Genomic DNA, 24,166 nt, shown 5'->3' on the forward strand with positions numbered 1-24,166 from the left:
CTCGCTTGAGCTAAGCCGCAGCGCCTGGAGTGGAATTTTATAGTTCTTGTAAAAAGTTGTTTGTACACAATATATGTTTAAGGTAAGTCCCACACATTCATTATTTCGTCCGAGTTTGTATTTTAGTTGTATATACTAATTTACGATACCGCATTTGGAATTTGTGCAAGTACAGGAATATCATAGTTTTGGTAACAAAGTTGTATGCGCAAAATATATGTTTATCATAAGTCCTACACATACATGATTTCGTCCTAGTTTGAGTTTTAGAAAATATTATACCGACATCGCGACATCTTTCGAAAACAAAACCGTGATCAATGCTTAAGAGACCATTTTTGCTATTTTTCATCGCCATAAGTCATTCTGGACCGCGAAAACGCATTGTACGATATAGATGAAACTTATGCAAATCCTAGGATCCTCATTTTCAAAGTAGCTTAGATTTCGAAACAAGCTCTGACTCGCTATTCTCCTCAAAGCATGGAATTACCACGAGCATCACCTTCGTTCACTGAAGAAAAGGATGAAATTATATCCAAAGTATATTCCTTGACCAGGAATTTTATCATGTACGAACTCGAAGGCTCATGCGTTAAGGTAAATACGAAAGCAGAGAGAACCTTACGTCGAGTTGGGGATGAAATGTTCGAGCGACATCGAACTGTCCTAAACGCAGTCTCCAAACGTCTCCGCTATAGTGATATCGAAGTCAATGAAAAATACAAAGAATATTTACCCTATGAGCGAATGTTCCTGATGATAGCTGATGAAATTTGCAAAGATACCAAAGAAAATTGGGGTAGGATTGTCTCCCTTTTTGTGGTCGGTAGCAGAGTTGGATCAATTGTAATTTGTAATTGTAATTGAATGTAATTAATTACATTTTTCAATGTAATTGTAATGTAATTGTAATTGAAGCATTTTTATTTTGTTCAATTGTAATTGTAATTATAATTTGACAAAAATTTGGCTCAATTACAATTTCAATTACATTAAATTGCTATTGAGACCTGACAAGCACAACATAAAATATTTGACTTATAATGCATTCTCTTTAAATGTCGACAAGGAATTTGGTGGATCCATTCGCGGAAGCCCTTGACTGCGCCCTTGCGGGCGAAGTTTTTTTTATTTTTACCGCTATGCTGGCCTCGGCTGCCATTGTATACAATTTTTAGATTATTAACCAACGGATGGATTCGCAACACGTGACTCACGATTGAATACGCCGAGAAGCGAACTGCTGAGCCGGCTAAAAGCAGAAGAATTGATAGTCCCATAGCTGGCGATCCAAGCGTCGAAATTTGATTTGTATGGTCCTAATCGGAAGCTAGTGTCGCACTGATTCCGCAATAAAAGTATATTTTCAGGCAATGGTACCACCCAAAATAGTCGTGAAAGTCTGGGAATCGGCATTGTTCTGAACAATCGCCGGGCGTAATTGGTAATTGTTTTGGTCATGCTGCTGCAGCGCTCTCACTTTTCAGAACAGTCGGCCTTAAACGGCTATTTTGGAGCAGTTACATTGCCCTGACGAGAATTTATTTTGTATTTTCGGAATTGGTACATCAATAGCTTACGATAAAGACCAGATGCATCAAATTTGGACGCATGGATCGCCAGCTCTAGGACTACAAAGTTTGCTGCTTTTAGCCTGCTCTGCAGTACGTTTGTCGGTGCATTCATCCGTGACTCACATCTTGTGCATCTATCCGTCGGTTGGCAATCTACAATACGATTTCAGATCACGATGCTGCATCGTTACTTCGTCTGGCTAACTAACCAGACCACTGGATATTATATAACGTCTTATCTGACAAAGCATGGTTTTGTTTTCACTCCTCATCCTAATTCCTACGTCCCTCGATAAAAATAATATTATTTCTTTAATTATATACTATATACGCAAATCCAACCCATGCATATATTATAATATTTTTTCAACGACATACTGCACCCTATCCTTAATCATAACCCATAGGAAATTAGGTAAATAACATTTTACAATTACGTGAGCCATAATTACCGAGCATACAAAACACGCTTATATTACGTCACAATGACATCTTACAGAGCATACTAAGTACGCACATGAACACATTTATTACTACACAATCTGAACTAGACTTGGATTGTTGTTAAATACGACGCTACGGTTGTCAAGGAGCACGGTTGAATTTATGATTATTCAATTACATGTTCAACAGCAGCAATTGTAATTGTAATTGTAATGTAATTGAAGCATGCAAGGAGTCATTGTAATTGTAATTGTAATTTGATATTTTTAGCATTGAGTAATTGTAATTGTAATGTAATTGAAACATGCATGAAAGTAATTGTAATTGTAATTGTAATTGAACTGAAATAATGTAATTGATCCAACTCTGGTCGGTAGCATTCTTGCTCGCAAGAACGTGGATGAACATCACGGGGAGCATATAGAAGCTATCATACAGACAGTCGGAAATTACATTGCTAGCAGAAGACTAAAGTGGATAGTGCAAAATGGAGGATGGGTAGGTGATTTACATGCTTTGCTTAGTATTTATGAATTATCTTTTAGCATGAGATATATAGTGTATCTGCTCTCCAGAGCCCGTATCATCTCTCGATGATGAAACTCAGCTTTATCTTCCAATTCGATTCACGACACGATAACTTTCCTCCCTATTATCATTAAGGCTTCTATTTTTGTTGCAGGATGGCTTTGTAGGATTCTTTGATAATACCGCTTTCGACTACAATAAAGTTTGGAAGGGACTCGTGTTTTTCGGAATCGGACTGACATCTATAGCAATGACATTATCAAGATAATGGATGTTCGCATGTTTTTATCTCATGTAATATTTTAAGAATAAAATTCTTCATCGTTTAATCGCATCCATTTTACTGTAGGATGTATAGAGTTTCTTCTGAGAATACTCGAAGGGTTGCCCCATATGGAAACCTTCTTTATACTTTTAATTTTTTAAATTTTTACAGCTACGTAAGGGAATTGTTAGGGTTACCCAGAATACGCTGCAGGTCAAATTTGATTTGATTACGAGCATTATAGCGACAGAGATTTACGATAGTGTAAAATAACCTACCTTACGACATTAAATTTCGTCTTCTCTCCAAGTGGAAATATCATGTTCTATAAGCATAAAAACATTCCCGCGCGCTCCTAAACCTAAACTTTTCGTAACCCTACCACCTAATACTAAGACGCGCGGGAATGTTTTTATGCTTATACAACTCAGCGAATACCCATCGGCCTGCTCACTACATTTGAAAGATTCTCTCCACTATTGTGTATAAAAGAATATACTTCTCTTAGTAAGCAATTTCTCGTGAATTCCGAAGCACGTTGACGTGTGTTAACTTCTGTATTAGGTGATAATATCATTTTAATGTCTGATAATGTTACTTGTCTAGTGATACAAACGTAAGCTCATATACTACTTTAAAATTTAATGTCTCACCAAATTTTATCCAAAACTGAAACTTTTAAGTACCGATAAAGTACTCTAAAACCTAGTCACTTTTTACGTGGAGGGAGTACATAGCGGAGTACTTGTACAATGTGGAGTACTCAAGTATAGGTTTGGCCTGCTTGAGCTATACTTATAGAATCATTCCTGTGTCATAAACACTTGAGTAGTTGGTGCGTGTGGACATCAGAGTTGGATCAATTACATTATTTCAGTTCAATTACAATTACAATTACAATTACTTTCATGAATGTTTCAATTACATTACAATTACAATTACTCCATGCTAAAAATATTAAATTACAATTACAATTACAATCACTCCTTGCATGCTTCAATTACATTACAATTACAATTACATTACAATTACAATTACAATTGCTGCTGTTGAACATGTAATTGAATAATCATAAATTCAACCATGCTCCTTGACAACCGTAGCGTCGTATTTAACAACAATTCAAGTCTAGTTCAGATTGTGTAGTAATAAATGCGTTTATGTGCGTACATAGTATGCTATGTAAGATGTCATTGTGACGTAATATGAGCGTGTTTTGTATGCTCGGTAATTATGGCTCACGTAATTGGCAATGTAAAATGTTATTTACCTAATTTCCTATGGGTTAGGATTAAGGATAGGGTGCAGTATGTCGTTGAAAAAGTATTATAATATATGTACGTGATGGATTTGCGTATATAGTATATAATTAAAGAAATAATATTATTTTTATCGAGGGACGTAGGAATTAGGATGAGGAGTAAAAACAAAACCGTGCTTTGTCAGATAAGACGTTATATAATATCCAGTGGTCTGGTTAGTTAGCCAGACGAAATAACGATGCAGCATCGTGATCTGAAATCGTATTGTAGATTGCCAACCCACGGATAGATGCGCAAGATGTGAGTCACGGATGAATGCACCGACAAACGTACTGCAGAGCCGGCTAAAAGCAGCAAACTTTGTAGTCCTAGAGCTGGCGATCCATGCGTCCAAATTTGATGCATCTGGTCTTTATCGTAAGCTATTGATGTACTAATTCCGAAAATACAAAATAAAATCTCGTCAGGGCAATGTAACTGCTCCAAAATAGCCGTTTAAGGCCGACTGTTCTGAAAAGTGAGAACGCTGCAGCAGCATGACCACAACAATTACCAATTACGCCCAGCGATTGTTCAGAACAATGCCGATTCCCAGACTTTCACGACTATTTTGGGATGGTACCATTGCCTGGAAATATACTTTTATTGCGGAATCAGTGCGACACTAGCTTTCGATTAGGACCATACATATCAAATTTCGACGCTTGGATCGCCAGCTATGGGAATATCAATTCTGCTGCATGTAGCCGGCTCAGCAGTTCGCTTCTCGGCGTATTCAATCGTGAGTCACGTGTTGCGAATCCATCCGTTGGTTAGTAATCTAAAAATTGTATACAATGGCAGCCGAGGCCAGCATAGCTGTAAAAAAAAACTTCGCCCGCAAGGGCGCAGTCAAGGGCTTCCGCGAATGGATCCACCAAATTCCTTGTCGACATTTAAAGAGAATGCATTATAAGTCAATTATTTTATGTTGTGCTTGTCAGGTCTCAATAGCAATTTAATGTAATTGAAATTGTAATTGAGCCAAATTTTTGTCAAATTATAATTACAATTACGCAAAATAAAAATGCTTCAATTACAATTACATTACAATTATATTGAAAAATGTAATTAATTACATTCAATTACAATTACAAATTACAATTGATCCAACTCTGGTGGACATATAACTACTTGAGTACTTTGAAGAAGTCCATATACTTCTCTGCTCAACATCTCTGAACGGTAGAAGTGGAGATATAGTCTACAAACATATTCAGTCAGTTACTTACTCTGTAATCGCTATTGCATAAGTAAAAAGTTGGTATTCAGGGGTCTATTTTTTGTTTAATACTGAAACAGTCTTGAAGTAGAAACAATCCTATATCACAAACATTCGAATATTTTCTGTATGTAGGAAAAACCTACTTGAGTACTCAGTACTACTCTACTCATCATCTCTGAACGCTAGAGGTGGAGATAGTCTACAAACATTTACTTACTCACTTTGAAATCGCTACTTGTACTTATATTCGAGAAGAATTGCTCGACGTTGAATACCATCCGATAGCGTTTATGATTCTACTTTTACTTCATAGAATATATAGTTATAAAAGTAAATAGTTTTATGATAATCTACATCTTCAAGCTGAAAAGAGGATGTACCATCAATTAGTACTTACGGATCATGATGAAGTGAAAATTTATTATGGGCTCTATCACCAAACTATGACTGAATTGGACATAAATAATATCGCGAATTCTCTTATTCGGCAATCTCGCGTGTATGAGTTAGAATTTCGTCAATGCCATCTCAATGAAAACCTCGTCAAGATTCTATTTGATACAATTCGTGGATTTGAATTTGAGGTAAACGCCTTCACACATTCCGCTCGTAGCCATTGATCATTATAAATTCACGTTCAATTTAAGTATATGTTATCCGTAAAATATTGAGATACAGCTTTATCGTTATCGCATTGTTCTGTATTACTAATGTGTTAAGGCGCGAATTGGTGGTATCGCAGAGAACAATGCTTATTTGCTACTGGTATAGGCATTAGTCTCGATAGCCTTACTAGATAGACTATAGTCAGAGTTGATCAGTGTTAAGATGTTCATAGATCATTTAGCGTTTTATGCGTTAAGTTTTGCGCTCGTTCAGGTCGAAATGAGAAAACTCAGCGTTACAGCACACAACGACATTGCGAAACTCATCCCATTAATCTGTGAGCTGATGAAGGAGTGTGCTTCGACGGAGCTCAATCTGCAAGAAAGTGGTGGATCCGAGGATTTTCTGATTATTTTGAGTAAACTTATACAGCACCATCAGGTATTGGTGATGGAAAAAGCTAGGCGCTAATCTAGTATAGAACCTATCGAAGTGATATTTCCTAATACCTCATTTCCGTAGGCGAAATTGAAAAACCTCGATCTCAGCTACGCAGAGAACATTAACTTTACGCAACTCGGGACTATTATTTCGAGTGATCTAACATATTTGTCAGTTGTGAACTCGCGCTTGCAGTCAAAAGATTTCATTGCTATGCAGCTCGAAAACTTTAAGGTCTGCGCGATTATTGCTGGGTACGGTTTTTATTGATCAAAGTCTGTATGAGCAGCTGTGTAGAGATGGATGAGGGAAATTCTAGTTTCATCTTAGCACATTTAGCCTATATTATGACGTGAGTGACTAGACAACATATTTTCTGTTATAAGTTTGAATTTTTTTATGTCTGATCATTGCTGATCGTAAATTTACAGTTTCCGAAATTTTTTAGCTCCAATATCTTGACATCAGTTACAATCAGCTGGATGAAGAGTGTATGATCGCGCTGCCTGCCTTACTTTGTAAAGACAAAGGGGTTACTCTTATCATGAAAGGATGTGACCTTACACCCGAGAAAATTCACGCTTTTGAAAGTTTTGGTGATATCGGGGTACTGAATCGTTTCTATAGTTTTGTGGATCATTTTGAAGTAAATTGGTGGATTTATAGGTTGAAAGCCTTGATATGAGTTACAATACCGATATGGAACCGGGAGGCTTGAAAGAAGTTGGATGCTTCGTAAGAAAGCATTACACGAAAACAGTTCGACTTTCAGCTTGCGAATTGGATGAAGACTCACTAATCTCGTTAAATAATGGTCTCGGAATTTATGAGTTGATCATTTGAAATATATCTGTTTTGTTTTCTAACTGAAATAATCAATCACAGTGTAATGCTTATGTGAGTTTTGGTAATATTCAAGCATGACATTTCATTGATCGATAGAATTGTCATCATCAATAAAGTGCTTCTGATCACGAGCTTCATTATCTTCTTCGGTGTTGCATAAGTTTTGCTATTAGGAGTAGAAATCGCAAAAATTTGCTCAACCTTCGGTAAATAATATAATATAAATCTATTACAGCCTTCGAGCCGTTTGTAGTCTCGTAAACTATCTGAACATCACACCATGTTTTAGCTGCATTCGCTGGATTTAAGTAGAAATCCTGGCATTTCATCCTGCTACAAAACAGTAACTAAAGTCCTGTGCAATTCAAGTGTGGAAGAATTTAATCTGTGTAATTGCAAGATGCTTTCCCTGCAAATCAGGAATCTGAGCGAAGAGATGGGAAAGTAAGTACAGTAAGATCTTTCTGCTCAATCATATATCCCGATTTAGCGATGTAGTTCGTTTCTGTATTTCTAAATTGATATAAATCTCCTATTATTCAATTAACAGCTAAAAGCAATCGACCTCAGTGATAGCGATAGAACGAGAATCGATGAGAAATACGTGAATTCCATTCAGAGAGCTTCGTGACATATAATCCTGAATGTCGCAAAGTCAAACTAGTCTTACCGCGCTTGAGTGGGGAAGATATGAAGACCTTGAGAAAACAACTGTACTCACCCTGTACGGGGATATTTTCCGAATAAACATGTATCTAGATGAGAATTAGGAGATTTTTCCTTTACTTGATAATGCTTTGCGTGAGCGCTACGGCCTGATAAGATTATAGGTAGGTAGGCCTACATATTAGCAGAAGTTAACACATGTCAATGTAACTTTCCGCATTTCTGTCTATATAGATTCGGAATCCACCAGAAATTGGTTACTATGTGAGCGAAGTATTCTTGCAAACCAACAGCACAGGCAAATTTAAATTAGTTCGGTATGGACAATATTATAGAACATGATATTTCCACTTGGAGAGAAGACGAAATTTGATGTCGTAAGGTAGGTTATTTTACACTATCGTAAATCTCTGTCGCTATAATACTCGTAATCGAATCAAATTTGACCTGCAGTGTATTCTGGGTAACCCTAACAATTCCCTTACGTAGCTGTAGAAATTTGAAAAATTAAAAGTATAAAGAAGGTTTCCATATGGGGCAATCCTTCGAGTATTCTCAGAAGAAACTCTATACATCCTACAGTAAAATGGATGCGATTAAACGATGAAGAATTTTATTCTTAAAATATTACATGAGAAAAAAACATGCGAACATCCATTATCTTGATAATGCCATTGCTATAGATGTCAGTCCGATTCCGACAAACACGAGTTCCTTCCAAACTTTATTGTAGTCGAAAGCGGTATTATCAAAGAATCCTACAACAAAAATAGAAGCCTTAATGATAATAGGGAGGAAAGTTATCGTGTCGGGAATCGAATTGGAAGGTAAAGCTGAGCTTCATCATCGAGAGATGATACGGGCTCTGGAGAGCAGATACACTATATATCTCATGCTAAAAGATAATTTATAAATACTAAGCAAAGCATGTAAATCACCTACCCATCCTCCATTTTGCACTATCCACTTTAGTCTTCTGCTAGCAATGTAATTTCCGACTGTAGTATGATAGCTTCTATATGCTCCCTATGATGTTCATCCTCGTTCTTACGAGCAAGAATGCTACCGACCACAAAAAGGGAGACAATCCTACCCCAATTTTCTATGGTATCTTTGCAAATTTCATCAGCTATCATCAGGAACATTCGCTCATCGGGTAAATATTCTTTATATTTTTCATTGATTTCGACATCACTATAGCGGAGACGTTTGGAGACTGCGTTTAGGACAGTTCGATGTCGCTCGAACATTTCATCCCTAACTCGACGTAAGGTTCTCTCTGCTTTCGTATTTACCTTAACGCATGAGCCTTCGAGTTCGTACATGATAAAATTCCTGGTCAAGGAACATGCTTCGGATATAATTTCATCCTTTTCTTCAGTGATCGAAGGTGATACTCGTGGTAATTCCATGCTTTGAGGAGAATAGCGAGTCTGAGCTTGTTTCGAAATCTAAGCTACTTTGAAAATGAGGATCCTAGGATTTGTATAAGTTTCATCTATATCGTACAATGCGTTTTCACGGTCCAGAATGACTTATGGCAATGAAAAATAGCAAAAATGATCTCTTAAGCATTGATCACGGTTTTGTTTTCGAAAGATGTCGCGATGTCGGTATAATATTTTCTAAAACTCAAACTAGGATGAAATCATGAATGTGTAGGACTTATGATAAACATATATTGTGCGCATACAACTCTTGCACAAATTGCAAATGCAGTATCGTAAATTAGTATATACTACTAAAATACAAACTCGGACGAAATCATGAATGTGTAGGACCTACCTTGAACATATATTGTGTACAAACAACTTTTTACAAGAACTACAAAATTTCAATTCAGGCGCAGCGGGTTAGCTCAAGCGAACAAGTGTTTCACTTTACTCATTTGTATGCATAGCCTACGCGAAATTGGATACCGAAATTTTTGATTAGTATATATTCCGAATTTTATTTAAAACTGAAATTGTTAAGTACTACTAAAAGTGTTATAAAATGTGAAAGAGTGTACAAGTAGAATTATTATTATGTCATGCATAAGTAGTTTAAATTCATACGATTTTTCTTGTTGCGTTCCGGGATAAAATGTAATTTTTCGCTCTTTTTTAATTTTTTAATTTTTAATAAAATAAGTATTCATTTTACAAAAAACGTCGTAATTTGACTTTTGAAAATGGAAAATGCGTGAGCTCTACTAACTTTTTAGGTAGTTCGAAATCGCTACTTCTATACATTAATTCAAAGTATTTGTCAGTCATCGTAACCCAGCTCATATTGCGCGCTATCTATTTATTTCACGGATAACGAATTACTCCAGCTTTTATCAGAAGATACTTTCCTAGGGTTTGCCTACTAACAGTACTTGGTTTAGATTAATAAAAGTATAGTGTTTGAAAATAGATCACTGGATTATAGCTTACAGAAAACTCCACAGTTCTATGTGCCGTCCTTGCATACCAACAACCTTCGAACTATTCGCCGCCTTATAAACACTTGAGGAGGCCTACATTTGATGCGTGTGGGGAAAACGTAGTTAAATTTTCATATGCATTTAGTTTCCAACTCTGAAAGCAAGCTTAGTCAATTATTATTATTATTATAGGTAAAAACATTGGCATGAGTGGCGCTTATCACAACTGAAGGCTTTTTGCGCCACGGACAGAAACAAGTTAAACAGAAAGTTCATAATATATAACTGAGATAGTTAGGCCTACACATATGCACATAAAAAGGTTTTACAATATTCCTCGAGTCGATCTAACATATTCAACAACATATCGCAGTGCTTGTGGATCAGTCAGTAGGGTTCGCATGTCGAAATTTACATTCTTAGACTCTGCATGACGTCGTAAGCGTTCTCTTTGATAGCGGTATTTTCTACAATTCATGAGATAATGCTCTACGGTTTCCTCAATACCACATGCTTCGCACCGCAGTTGCGAGTCGATGCATCCAATCTTGTTGAGATGGTGGTTTAGTCTGCAATGCGTCGTTCTTAACCGCAGCAAAATCGAATTTCCCAACCTTGTATCCACTTCCGATAGTCCGTCATGTACCGAGGGTCGCAGATCTTTGTACGCTCTCCCAGTATCTGTGGATTGATAAATGCGGTCCCACTCATCTTTGCAGCTCTTTAGCAAGCACGACCGTACGTCGGCGAGTGGGATAGCATGATTCCGACGTATGTGTGTATTAGCAGCTCCCGTCCTAGCTAATTGATCTGCAGATTCATTACCGCGTATTCCGGAGTGTCCAGGCACCCATACAAACGATATGGTGATTTCTGCTGTTCGCAACTGATGGTTCAGCTCAATAATTTCATTCACCAGTGCAGCTTAGTCAATGATCATTCGCGTACCATTAGTATTCATTTTACAAAAACGTCGTGTAAAGCAGTGGTTCTCAACCATTTTCACCTCGCGGACCGGTAAAATTTCAAAAAATATTCGGCGCACCGGTGGACTTTCAGAAATTGAAATCAACCCAAAATGTAGAGTATGTAGCCGTTTTTTGCGAGTTTATGGTGCTAGAGAGTGACATTTTTAGGGTTTTAATCGTAATTAATTATGTTCGTGATGGTATCCATGAGATTTTAAGGTGGTGAGTCTGCTGAGTCGAGGTAAAATTGCCTTTTCCAGATAAACGTGCTACCGCTGCGAGTCGTTTACAGTCTTTCGCGCCGTATGCCGTGGATTTAACCGACCACGCCAACTCGAATAATTTTCTTCTCTTCGACAATATCGAGAGAAGAAGTGTTTTGGAGTCGAACCAAACACCTTGTCGTGCTACCTTACTGAATGGTCATTGCTCAATACCACCAAGCGTAGGCTACTACGGATACAATGCGCCGCACGGAACACCTGACAACAGCTATACCTGGCCAATGGCCATACACAAAACCAGTGCCGAAAAGGTACGTCGTCAGTCAACCCCCCGAAAAACGTTCGTCTTGGGCCCCCACAGTTATATGGATGCTTTCGTCACTACTTGTGAGCACATCCATTCTACTTAGTGTAGGCAGAGAGTTTACGTTGCCTAATTGAGCGAAGCGTGGGAATTTTCTATAATTCATGACTGAATCCGTCAATAATACTGCGTACATATTGCTATAATTTTTTGTATCATCCTCTCAGAATTGTTATCAGCAGATTCTCCGGTAGAGCTGAGGGAGGCGTCGTCTTGGAAAATTTATGGCATGTAATCAAATTAAACTTATTCGGGCTGGACTGTTGCAATAATTACTTCGTTGCATGTCATTTATTCATGACCTACTGTCTGTTATATGGCGAATAGATATTGAAATAGCTCAAGCGTAGGCTATCTTAGTAGCTATCTTAGTACTAAGATAAAAGAAGCACACGAATAAAAATTGCTATTTCTGCACTGGAAAATAACTTTTCTCTGTAGGATGGCGTTTTGCTGTGGGGTACAGTTTGCCACGACAGCAAATTTCGGCTCCAGCCATTTAGGTGCCTATGGACAATCTGACATATGTATATCGAGGTTTTCGGTCTGCCAAGGGTAGCTGTTTTCGGCCGAGGTTTTCTCGCTGCCAAATCTTTGGCACACTTTTCGCAGTCCCGTGTTAGCTCAAACTTCATCATGTGTAGGTGCTTCGTGGCGCGGCAAAGGCTGACGCCGAAAATGCCAGATCTTACAAATCATGCGTATTTCTTGGCGGAAGGGCACCCAATATTCAATATATTCAGTGACACAAAATTGGACAAAGAGTGAAAAATTTTGAAAGAGGTTGGATGAAGTTTCAACTAAAATAATCTATAATTTATGTTCATTCACGGAATAACTTTGGGCTACCTTCAAGCTCGGTCCCTATCAATTACTGGTTTGTGGTCCGGCAGTTACTAGAGGGCCTAGGCCACTGCACAAAATGAATGAATGGAAAACCAATCATCGTGCAAACTGCGCATTTTAGCGAGTCAGCTTGTACTTGTCGCTCGCATGTCGTCAAATGACACGGCTTGGACTTCAAGTCAAATGTTTCCAGATCTAATATTACCTCACGAAGTTCTCAATCAGTTTATATTTTGATGTTTTATTTATTTTATCAATAGACATGCCTTCAACATAATGTATCTGGAAATTAAGGTATAAAATTGTAAAATGCCTGACGGACCGGCAGGAAAGTCGTCGCGGACCGGCACCGGTCCGTGGACCGGCGGTTGAGAACCATTGGTGTAAAGGCAAAGTACTTGTACATTTCGGAGTACTCAAGTATCAGTTTTGTCAGCTTATTATATGCTCAGTATATTATATGTCAAGAATTGTAGAGCATTTATGTGGGTGCTCCAGGGTGCTCTTCATTGAGTGTCCGTGGTGGGTGATAAGTTTAATTTGCAAAATTAGTGTGTTCAAACCAGGCCTGTCGCCAACATAGTGATGTCGCATTAGCCCTAAATACACATAATAGAATATAAAGGAAAAGTATCATCTAACGTATAATGAATGTTATTTATTTCTCGGAAGCAAGTCATTATCCAAACATAGTGATCAAAATTATCGCAGAGCAATGCCGATTTGCGTAAATTCCGTTATTCGTCTGACTACGTTACTATAGGGATTATGTAGTCAGTTACGAAATTAGGTGTGCTATCTTCCCAATCGGTATGGAACAACATTAAAGCAAGTTATTATCTAAACATAGTGATCAAAATTATCGCAGAGCAATACCGATTTTGCGTGAATTCTGTTATGCGTTTTACTACGGTAGTATGCGCACCTGCTTACAGGTGTCCAGACGTGGACTTTCTACTATATTCGCTCCTAACATTAGAGCAGCACCCGACGCAGCTTACATTATTACGTTATAAGACGCCGCCAGCGTTTCACTGTCGGTTTAAGTACCCTTATTCTAGTGACATAAAAAGGACTGAATCGTATGAAATGTGGTGACTACAAGAATCGAGCGAAAGCGCTGTTTCACGCCGTCTGGTCGTGCTGGATGCGTTTGTGACGTTAACGCTATTACTGATATAGTATGCTATTTTTTCGAAATATATGAACATTAATTAATTAGTGATGATGCCATTTCTCAATATTTACAGAGGTCTTGTGTATCATATATAGTCTTAAATACACATAAATGGATTGCGCGAAATTGGAATTTAATCTTCTAACACAGGGGTGGGCAAACTACGGCGGGCTACCGCGGGCCGCATGGGGCCCTCCACACCGTTCTATGTGGCCCGCGAGAGTCCAAAGAAACTTATTAAACATATTGAATAAATGCGCAATAAAAATCGCAATAATGCAGCGAATTGATTAAACTTTGTCTTAGCATATTTCACCATGATAATTCTAAGACAGTTGTTCTCAAACTGGGGGCGCACCCCCTTGGGGGCTCGAAAGCATCTGAAAAAAGGGGCGAAGCTGAGCTCAACTGAATAAATTTTCGCGCTCTGCGCGATTTACATACAATTCCTAATTGTTGCACTGTATTTAGACTGAATTTCATATTTAAAAATCTCTCATCCACAGTCGTAACATTCCATGCCATCAAACTATCAGTTCGGTTTACTAGCATCCTGGTTGCGTTTTGTTATATGCCGATAAGGGAGCACGGAATCTTTTACCGTAATACCACTGTTGTAATGAAAATACTTCCTATATTATTTTTACGTTAAATTTCTGGCGCGACAGCCCGATCTCAAGGCCCACGCAGTTCCAAAGGTTGCAACTGCTAAACATCACAGAAATCCTGAACGAGATTCACATAATTCAGATTAAGAGAGTGATGATTTCAGATTGGCCAGTCCAGTGATGTGCTTATAAAAAGCGATTCGCGCGTGTCTTGCTTGGGTAGATTATGGTAGTCATGTTTATCTACACATAGGCTGGTATAGAAGCGTGTTTGAAGCTAACATGGTTATGATGCTGTCAGCATTGTGTGTCCTCGAACTGAACCAAAAGTGGAATTAGTAAATCTATAAACAGATCGCTGCTCATAGATATAAATTTCAATCCTGGTCTAAGAATTGGTACAACCGACTTTCATCTCTATAGTTTTCACAAATAGGTTATTGAGGTCGTCGAGCCTGTGAAATCTCGCCACTGTTTTTGACGCGTGTACGAGATCACCAAAGCAATGTTTAGATTGTTTTAAATAAGCATATATATTATCTCCATGTCCTCACTATATAGATCTATATAGAATCCCAATTTAACATAGTGGGGCCCGCGAATGGATTCAAATGTTGAATGCGGCCCGCGAGCTCAAAAGTTTGCCCACCCCTGTTCTAACATGATGATGTGACAATGGGTGTGCTATAGGTGCGGCAGGTGACGTGGCAATGGGTGTCCTGTAGGCATGCCAATTAAGGCGACGTGGCGAAATTTGATTGGACGGCGCCAATTTCAGGTACCCTCACTACTGGTGTATTGAAAATATCTGGAGTCGCAGTCGGAGTCGGTGGTAAAACGTACCGACTCAACAGCCTTGTTTACGTCACACGGTTAAGACTATGACAGGCTCTCAGACGTTAGCTAGCTTCAACTGGGTCCATTGCGATTATAATGAATTGTTTGAGCTTGTTTGCCATCTCGTGGCCTCCGGTGAACATTGTGGCTTCTTAAGAATACTGGAATCGTGCACGCGTACCGGGCCCAAGTAAAAGTATATTAATTTGGCAGACGCATGAGATTCCAGATTCCAAATTCACGTGGTGCAATATTTTTATTTGTTGGTCGAATTCGTCATAACATATCAACATAGAGCAGTGGTTCCCAACCTTTTTCGACTCATCGCCCCCTTTACAAACTCCACACCGATAATCGCCCCCCCAAATATTGGGAACCGAAAAATGGGCATACAGACTGAAATCACCGGCGAGTTGACTACGAAAAAAGGTCCACTTTTCGGCTCGACCTCGAAATTACACTTTTCCAGCGAAATTTTGGTGAGTTGACTAACAAAAAAGGTGATTTCTCCGACTTGATTCCAAAAGGACCGTAACAGAACTTCGTCAGCTCCCCCCCCCAATACGTTGCTCTTGACCCCCTCCTCCATAGGGTGATAAAGCAAACTTCTGCACCCCTCAGACTCAACTCCCACGATACCTCTTTACCGCTACTTCTCAGCACAAATTGTTGAACTTTTTAGTTGGTGGGCCTAATTCGCGAAAAATTTCGATCATTCATGTTTGAATCGGTCAATATGATCGGGAATTGCATATATATTGCTGTCAATTTTTATCCTCTCTCTGCTCATATGCATTCATATTAACCGGTAAAGCTGAGTGAGGTGTCTTAGAAAATGTAGGGCCCGTAAATAATGATTGAACATATTCGGGCGGACCCGTGGTATAATGACTTCGCTACGTAATGACATTTCGTGGCCTGTCTGCTATGTCAAAAGATATTCAAATCGCCCATACGTACTAAACTAAAAGACGCACACGATTTCAAATTGGTATTTCTGCACTGACAATTAATTTTTCTCTGCGAGATAGCATTTTTTGTGGGGTTCTGATTGCCAGGACAGTAACATTTGGCGCCAGCCATTTAGGCGCCTATGGACAATTAAATATATATGTATATCGTATATATATCGAAGTCGGTCAGCATAAAGGCAGTCCTTTTCCGCCAAGGTTTTCTCGTTCTGGCACACTTCTCGGGGTCGCATGTTACATGGCCTGAAACTGCATATGTCTTGGTGCGTCATGGTGTGATAATGGCTGAGGCCGAGATGCCCATTTCTATAACTCATGCGTATTATTTCTTGGAGGAATGGTATTCCATAAGCAAGAAAAATGCGACCACGAAATTGCGCGCAACGCGAAAATTTTTTGGAAAAGTTACCCAAATTTCCAAAATAATACCCTATAATTAATATTAATTCACGAAAAAATTGTGGGCCCCCTTCGAGCTCTGGCCGCCCATGCCCATTGGGGGTTTGGGTGTGGCAGTTACGGTCATGGACGTTAATATAGCCATTTCAACGCGCCATCGCCCCCTATCGCCCCCTTCGTCCATTTTCGCCCCCCTATTCCCCCCTTGGCTATTTTCGCCCCCCTGGACCTACAAATCGCCCCCTGGGGGGCGATATCGCCCACGTTGGGAACCACTGACGTAGAGGTTTCGGCAAAGATTCGTCGGTCGTGGCTAGCTCCTGAATTCCGGTGTCTAATAGTCCAATACCGAGGGCTGACCAGTGAACACCTAGAAACTAAAGCTTCCTAGCGACCACAAATAACACTATGAGAATATAACGTTCTCTCATCATCGTAAATAGAAGTGGATTAATTTCTGCAAATTATGCATCTTTTTATACCTTTTTCATTTGATTTGCGAAAGTGAGTACCCATATTAAAATCTAGAAATGTGGTGAAACTAATTCGCGAGAAGCATGAAGAAATGAGCAGAGGTGGTCAAAGTAGTAAAGAAAGCTACTCGAGTAGAAGTAGCGAAGCAAAAATCTACTAATGTATGAGTAGAAGGTGTAGTTTTGAAGGCAACCCAAAACTGCATGAAGTGGAAGTAGAATTGAATGACTTTGAATCTACTCAAGTGAGAAAGTAGGTAGTTGTGGAACCGGTCCTAATTCGTTCGCATGGACTGTGAAAAGCTGCAAATTGCGCTATGCGGAAGGTGAAGTGAGCTTGATTCATATTGAGGCATACCAGGAGGTATCAATTGTCGACAGAATAAGCATTTATCCGCATCATTGGACTCAAATGATAGTATTGAAATGGCCCCCAGATAGTCTTCTTGCGGCCCCAAAAATATAATAACCCTTTTTTTTTGGGGGGGGGGGGGTCACTGGTGACCCAAGGTCAATTTCTCCCAATATATAAGTCGTAGCGGACTGCTTTTGGTTTCTATGGAAAGCCTGCTATCTTCTGATTTATATGATACCTAATTTCAAGGTATAGGGCATGACAATTGTCGAATACAGACGATCTTACATGAGGAGTTCGACTGAAAATACCCTTGTCTAAGACTTCCAGATATTTTCCGAGTGGGAAGTATAGTCAGAGATTCTGCCAGAACATCAGAAGTCGACTTGTACGGTATTATGTGTAATTTATCACCGTTTCGAACATCAAACCTTGTTCTGGGGAGTTTTGTGAGGGGGTTTGTTAATTGCGGTCACGCTTCGGTGATTTTCAATAACATAGTCAAGTTCAAGTCCAAGTTGGCGACGGAATATTAGTCATAAACTGGTTTACTATGCCTGCAAATAGTGGGATATGACCAAGCCCCGAACTACTGCCATCTCCGGCTAAGCAAATTTGCGTGATCACCATCTTACAGATGCATTGTGGGTAGTAGGCTGGACGACTTAGTACAGGCGCTTATGGAAAAACGTCCAGTGTTAAAATATATTTGATTCGTAATAGGTTTGTAGTATTTTATACGAATGGAGCTTTGAATGAATAATCATCGTAACATTCAAGATTTGTTTCAGCCCAATATCTCGTGTTTATCTGTGTTATCTGTGTATTTCGACATGTCGAAGACATCTCGTTTTGGTGGTAGTGTTTGTTGCGCCTATGGGTGCAGTAAAAGGCAGAAAAAGATATCCACGGAGTCATATATGAGAAGTAATAGCGATGGTAGTAGCGATGAAGAGTCTTTGGTAAAGCGTCGGCATCCAAGAACATTTCACCGGTGAGTGAATGGCAGAATAAGCAGGGCAGCAAGACTATCTTTGAAGAATCAGTTTCTATTTTGGTATAACCTTACCATCATAGTCTGTCAATGTCCAGATGAGCCACAGCATTAATGAATAGGCCATGTTAACGTGTGATTATACTAGAACATTTTGTCACAAGTATATGGATGTTGGTATGATCAGAGCAGACTATATCATCAGTCCCAGCACAATGTCAGTTCATCAGTATACCTGTAATAGCCAGACATGGGGTGATTACTTCATGAATGTAATCGATTGCGATTACGATTACTCCTGAATGACGCGATTACGATTACGATTACGATTACAGCAAAATCAGGAAGTAGTCGATTACGATTACGATTACATTGGAAAAGTAATCACGATTACCCATGATTACATTTATTTTGCATCTTAGAAGTTATATTGGAAGACAATTATGGATTGCGCTGAAAAGGCCTAATGAGATAACAAACTTCCATTAATAAGATGCGTCATTTGCTTGTTACGTCATAATGTAAATATTGCCCATTTTTATAGTGGACGATTTATCGCACCCAACGATTTGCATTCTTGCCAGGTCCATGACTGCCGCACCCCAAATTTCCCAATAGGGTGGGGAGCGAGCTCGAAGGGGACTTAAAAGTATTTCGTAAACCAACATAAATTATGGAGTATTTTCGAGAAATTTATCGAACTTGAAAATTGTGTTTTTTCAAGTTGTAAAATTATGCCATATTTGTGTAAATGCTTTCGAAAAACACGTTGTATGAGCCTACGGAGAATTGCCACCCGATTTAGCCGACATACATCGATATAGGAGGGTTGGAACCCCTCAAAATAGTCGGTTCAACAGTTATATTAAAGATATTTCGTCAAAGGAGCTATATTTACCCAATATTTTCAATTGTCAATGACAATCCACATTCGTGACGTCATTGCATAAAAAAAAAGAAATAATAAAAAGACATGTTTTAAGCAAGGGCTGTAAACAGGGGCCTTCTTTTAAACATGTTCGCTTTAAATTGATTTTTGTTTTAAAAGCAACCCTAATTTATAGTAATAGGCATTTAGGTTACAGCCAATACCGTGCCACGACACACCAAAAGACATATGCAGTTTCGACCAACACGCTACTTCACGAAGTGTGCTACTAAAGAAAGACCTTGGCCGAAACTTAGGGTATGTGCCCATTGTCAATAGCCGCGCTGGGTGGGCGTGACTATAGTCTGGTCCTTCCAATCTGATCCCACAATGCAAATGCCACTCCCGGACACCCATAGAGCATTAAAGACATGACAATATGTGTGTGCGTCTCACGAAAGTTTTTTTCTTTTAGTCTGCTACGTTTGGGATACAACAATATCTTTTGATTATATTACAGACCAGAGGCCATGAATTAACAACATACACTAAAGTAATTATATAACAAGATACCAGACGTAGATCTGACCATCGTGGGCAGAGAGAGGATTAAAGATTAATAATAATATAATAATGCAATTACCAATGTTATTGACGACATTCAGTCTTCAAGTTGAAAATATCACACTATGGGGGCCAAAGACCAACGTTTAGACTAGGGACGAATTGCTGTTTTGGTTCTGATTCTAGCTATATTCCACGCTAACATGATATATAAGCCCATGGCTTTGACGGCAGTAGAGTCATATGAGAATAAGATTAAGACAATATAAAACTCTGCCTTCAACTGAATACTGATAATGTACTGCAAGCTGCCGTTACGAAAAACGGCAAAAACGGCTCGGTTATGATATATATCAGCAGCTGTTGATATTTAATGCTTCGTTATATTTGACGAGTACAAAATTTCAACTCTTTGTCCGGTGTACGTACGTAGCCTACTACATAGGCCTACTGCTCGGTTAATCAGCAACGGTCAAACTGCGTTTAACTAAGCATAACCAAACATCAATGCACAAGTTACTATTTTAAACTAGGCAAAGTGGTGATTAGTTATCCTGCTGCGAGGTACTATGGCGTGTGGAACGTGTTGATAAGCTGATAAACAGCACGGTGGGTGTTCTTACTATCACACTAATGTACGTACATTCAATATCTATTTACTGTGGATACTTCTTACGCAATGACTAGCAAAGCCAATAGGCTACTTCTGACGTAATAATGAGCAATGGCATTTGAAAATCAGACGCTTATGCTATCACGTAACTGGTATAACATCTCTTCCTTGTTCTCGAATATTCATTTCATTTCATAGTCCTTGTACAAATAAAAAGTAATCGTACTTTCACAAAGAAATCGATTAGATATGGGAAGTAGCCTAGTCGATTACGATTACGATTACTTCGGAATTTTTTCGAATGTAATCGATTGCGATTACGATTACTTGAAAATGCTGTAATCGTCGTAATCGATTACGATTACTAATCGCGAATACCCCATGTCTGGTAATAGCATGACCAGCTAGGTCACTGTTTGAATTCTGTATGGGCAGTTCAGCCAATAACTACCTTAGTACTCAATCCTTGCTTAAAATTGTCGTGAAGGTTGGAGGTAGGACTAGAAGGAAAGGTATAAATAACGACAACACGGTTTTGTCCAGCATAGTTCAGTATAATAATTCTATTTTTCTGGTGCCAAATGTCCACAATACAGTTCAAATTGCTAATTCCGTGGTCGAGTTCATTATAGCTTCGTGCGTGCGAGAGGCGAGATGTTTTTTCTAGGTTTACCTTTGGCTTTGGATTTAAAAGGTTATCTAATAGTCTATCCTTCTGGGGTAGAAAGTAACAGATATATTTAAATCAAACAATATAATTTCACATATGTTCCTGCTACTTTTATCATCGTTCATAACAAAGAATGGTCAATTTGATGTGCTTTGTATCTTAGAATTACTTGTGAACTGATACAATGTTCCGTAGCCTACAACGCTGCTTTCCTACCAATGATTCCCTGAAAGAAAGATGGATAGAGTGTATTAGAAAAAAATACTGGGTACCAGCAAGATCGTCGGTCATCTGCTCTGATCATTTTTCAGAAAGTGATCTTTACCGTGTTGGCGGGAGAACTCGTTTAAGGATGAATGCGGTGACGACAAGATTTCTGAATTTTTCAAAAGATATGAGGCCAAAGGTACGGTAGACACTAGACAGTGACTATATCTTTATAAAGTTTGAGTTCCAATTACTATACCTTTATTTTAGCCCTACTTGACGTAAAATTCACAAATTTTAGGCTTCGAACAACCGACGAGTGAGACCTGCAGCAGCAACAGCAACGCCGTAGGGTGGCAGAAATTGAAAAGAGGTGGCATGCAGCCAGAATGAGAACATACTGTCTGAAAAAAAGTGAAAACTCTGGATGAGGTCATTGCATCTCTTAAGAAGAACAATTTGATAAGCGATTCGTGTGTAGAGGTAATGTCACAAAAATTCAGTGGTCTACCAAGTGAGCTCTTGCAACGTATGAAGCTACAAGCTGGTGGAAGAGGAGTCAGATGCTCTAAGGAACTGCAATCATTTGCAATGATGCTTCAATATTATTCCGCTAAGGCATACCATTGTGTGCGTCGGAATTTTTAACTTGCTCTTCCCTATCCAAGTGTGATAAGACGCTGGTATGGAAAACTTCCCGCTGAGCCTAGCTTTACTAGTATTGCCTTTTCTGCTATCAGAAGAAAAGTAGAGGCATCAGCAAATCCTGTAATATGCTCCATAATGATGGATGAAATGTCGATCCGCAAACAGTTTTTTTGGGATGGAAAACGATACCGAGGATATGTAGACATGGGTACTGACTATGAGGATGATGATTCTTTGCCTCTTGCTAAAGATGCATTAGTTTTTATGGCTGTTTGTATCAATTCATCCTGGAAGATCCCGCTTGGATACTTTTTCATTAATGGACTAACAGGATCGGAACGAGTAAATTTGGTCAGAATTTGCATTAACAAGCTTAATGAAGTGGGTGCAACTGTTGCTTCATTGACATGTGACGGACCTTCTTGTCACTTCGCAATGCTTTCTGCATTAGGAGCAAATATATCCTCCAGGAACATTGTATCTAGTTTTACTAATCCGTATTTACCCGATCATCAAATCCAAGTAATTCTAGATCCTTGTCACATGCTCAAACTAATCAGAAACTGCCTAGCAGAATGGGGTAGGCTACTTTGCAAGATGGTAGTGGGCACCAAATTTCTTGGAATTTCATCATTTTACTGCAAGAACTCCAGGCATCAGAAAGCATGAGACTTGGCAATAAGCTGAAGAAGTGTCATGTGGAATGGAAGCAGCAAAAAATGAAAGTTAACTTGGCTGCTCAAACCATCAGCAGCAGTGTTGCTGATGCAATCGAATATTGTGACAAGAACCTCAAAATGAGATGCTTTTGGGGTAGTGCTGCTAATGCTAAGTTTTTGCGTAGTTTTGATCGCCTTTTGACATACTCAATTCGAGAAACCCGTATGCAAAAGGGCATAAGTCTAGCCGTAGCACGGAGTAAATGTGACAGTTCCATATCGGAAACAAAAGAAATCAATTACACTGGAACTCAAATCTGAAACGGTAAGATTATAATACCTCGTTCGCAGATATTTAGCCCTAACTTATCCCACTTTTTATTTTCAGATCACCCTCAATTACATCGAGGGCGACGTGAAGTCAATTACCATTAATTTATTAATTCTGTCTTCATTTTTTCATGTTCTTTTAATATCATTCAATTATTCAAGACCTTGTGTTTCTCACAACTAAAGCCGTTGTTTCTGAAAAGGAAAGTTCAGTATTTTGGTACGAGGCAGTACAGCGCGTTATTTCGTGTGATCACAGAAATGGTGATCTAAAGCCAGGTTTGAGTGCTTCATCTAGTAGGGTAGGCAAGTATCGTGGTCAGAAAAACTGCGTGTGAAATGTTCACATGTCCAGTTAGTTTCGAATGTAATCTAATTTCTGGTTTCATGAGAGTGCAAAACAAGCCAAGCTTCATGTACACGCGTATATGGGTAGCTATAGGTGTAATTATGATCAAATACATGTTGGCCATCTAGATTGTATCTTGTGCCGTATTGATCCGATAAAATTAATATTTATTATAAAATCCTACAATGCACAGATTGCTGTAATCAACATAGCCTCAAATTTCAGTGTGAATTAGGCAATTCTAGCTACATCTGAATAAGGACCCATGCATTTCTTGTTTTTCTCATTCAATGAACTCATTCGGTCACTTCTGCAGAAATCACTACACCATTGCTTGCTACACATAGCAGACGTATCTTTACTTTCTCTTTTTTGGATTTATATCTTTACTTTCTCTTTTTTGGATTTATTTATACACGCTGAAACAACCCAGCAAACACAGTACAGACCAAAGATGTAGAAAAGCTGAGTCGATATAGTAGATATTGGATCTCGGCAGGTAGTAGAAAGGGGGATTTTGTGTCGACTCAATTCAACGTCTTTTCCATGTACATCAATAATGTACATATTATGCAGATGCTACAGCCTTTAAACATGGTGAGTAGAATGTAGATCCTACATTAGAAGAAGATCCTGACATAATAACCTGTTTTCTACCACTGGGCATAACCTGATCACGGCTGCGTCCACACACACACACCACATTATCTACTACATATTAATCACATTTGCG

The 24,166-nt window shown here is 38.8% G+C and overlaps 1 protein-coding gene and 1 long non-coding RNA gene across 3 annotated transcripts in view; both read right to left on the reverse strand.

Annotated features, from left to right (window-relative positions):
• Nucleotides 1-24,166, reverse strand: part of LOC145457855 (uncharacterized) — a 383,081-nt gene that overhangs the window by 357,853 nt on the left and 1,062 nt on the right. The window lies entirely within an intron of this gene.
• LOC145457620 (putative ATP-dependent RNA helicase DDX17) overlaps nt 1-24,166 on the reverse strand; it is a 169,169-nt gene that overhangs the window by 116,851 nt on the left and 28,152 nt on the right. The window lies entirely within an intron of this gene.

Source organism: Botryllus schlosseri, chromosome 2 (genome assembly GCF_051294905.1).
Source record: "Botryllus schlosseri isolate E-star chromosome 2, Bs_hap1, whole genome shotgun sequence".
Classification (NCBI taxonomy): domain Eukaryota; kingdom Metazoa; phylum Chordata; class Ascidiacea; order Stolidobranchia; family Styelidae; genus Botryllus; species Botryllus schlosseri.